Source organism: Perkinsus marinus (assembly GCF_000006405.1).
Source record: "Perkinsus marinus ATCC 50983 genomic scaffold scf_1104296977836, whole genome shotgun sequence".
Taxonomy (NCBI): Eukaryota; Perkinsozoa; order Perkinsida; family Perkinsidae; genus Perkinsus; species Perkinsus marinus.
Genome location: NW_003200050.1, coordinates 1 through 1,228, shown reverse-complemented (window position 1 = coordinate 1,228; position 1,228 = coordinate 1). Strand labels below are relative to the sequence as shown.

At 53.7% G+C, this 1,228-nt stretch overlaps 7 non-coding genes across 7 annotated transcripts; all 7 read right to left on the bottom strand.

Moving 5' to 3' along the window:
- Window positions 1-134: 134 nt before the first annotated feature.
- Window positions 135-206, bottom strand: Pmar_PMAR003925. Its single transcript has one exon. It is a non-coding gene; the product is annotated as a tRNA-Cys (tRNA).
- Window positions 207-288: 82 nt separating this feature from the next.
- Pmar_PMAR003924 lies at window positions 289-360 on the bottom strand. The gene has a single exon. It is a non-coding gene; the product is annotated as a tRNA-Cys (tRNA).
- Window positions 361-442: 82 nt separating this feature from the next.
- Window positions 443-514, bottom strand: Pmar_PMAR003923. The gene has a single exon. It is a non-coding gene; the product is annotated as a tRNA-Cys (tRNA).
- Window positions 515-596: 82 nt separating this feature from the next.
- On the bottom strand, window positions 597-668 carry Pmar_PMAR003922. Its single transcript has one exon. It is a non-coding gene; the product is annotated as a tRNA-Cys (tRNA).
- An 82-nt stretch (window positions 669-750) lies between these two features.
- Pmar_PMAR003921 lies at window positions 751-822 on the bottom strand. The gene has a single exon. It is a non-coding gene; the product is annotated as a tRNA-Cys (tRNA).
- Window positions 823-904: 82 nt separating this feature from the next.
- Pmar_PMAR003920 lies at window positions 905-976 on the bottom strand. Its single transcript has one exon. It is a non-coding gene; the product is annotated as a tRNA-Cys (tRNA).
- Window positions 977-1,058: 82 nt separating this feature from the next.
- On the bottom strand, window positions 1,059-1,130 carry Pmar_PMAR003919. The gene has a single exon. It is a non-coding gene; the product is annotated as a tRNA-Cys (tRNA).
- Window positions 1,131-1,228: the final 98 nt, after the last annotated feature.

The following is a 1,228-nucleotide window of genomic DNA, read 5'->3' as shown; positions in this document are numbered from 1 at the left end:
AACCGAGGACTGCTGATCTGCAGTCAGCCGCTCTACCACTGAGCTACACACCGTGATCGTTGCACAAATTCACGTGCTTGTAACCCCAGCCAAGCCACAGGATGGTTGGAACAGATGTTTGACGATATTGATACAGGGCGCGCCCGGATTTGAACCGAGGACCTGCTGATCTGCAGTCAGCCGCTCCACCACTGAGCTACACACCCGTGAGCGTTGCGCACATTCACGTGCTTGTAACCCCTGACAGGCCACAGGATGGTTGGAACAGATGTTTGACGATATTGATACAGGGCGCGCCCGGATTTGAACCGAGGACCTGCTGATCTGCAGTCAGCCGCTCTACCACTGAGCTACACACCCGTGATCGTTGCACAAATTCACGTGCTTGTAACCCCAGCCAAGCCACAGGATGGTTGCAACAGATGTTTGACGATACTTATACAGAGCACGCCCGGATTTGAACCGAGGACCTGCTGATCTGCAGTCAGCCGCTCTACCACTGAGCTACACACCCGTGATCGTTGCGGAAATTCACGTGCTTGTAACCCCAGCCAAGCCACAGGATGGTTGGAACAGATGTTTGGCGATATTTATACAGGGCGCGCCCGGATTCGAGCCGAGGACCTGCTGATCTGCAGTCAGCCGCTCTACTACTGAGCTACACACCCGTGATCGTTGTGAAAATTCACGTGCTTGTAACCCCAGCCAAGCCACAGGATGGTTGGAACAGATGTTTGGAGATATTTATACAGGGCGCGCCCGGATTTGAACCGAGGACCTGCTGATCTGCAGTCAGCCGCTCTACCACTGAGCTACACACCCGTGATCTTTGCAAAAATTCACGTGCTTGTAACCCCAGCCAAGCCACAGGATGGTTGGAACAGATGTTTGGCGATATTTATACAGGGCGCGCCCGGATTTGAACCGAGGACCTGCTGATCTGCAGTCAGCCGCTCTACCACTGAGCTACACACCCGTGATCGTTGCGAAAATTCACGTGCTTGTAACCCCAGCCAAGCCACAGAATGGTTTTAACAGATGTTTGACGATATTGATACAGGGCGCGCCCGGATTTGAACCGAGGACCTGCTGATCTGCAGTCAGCCGCTCTACCACTGAGCTACACACCCGTGATCGTTGCGCAAATTCACGTGCTTGTAACCCCTGGCAGGCCACAGGATGGTTGGAACAGATGTTTGACGATATTGATACAGGGCGCGCCCGGATT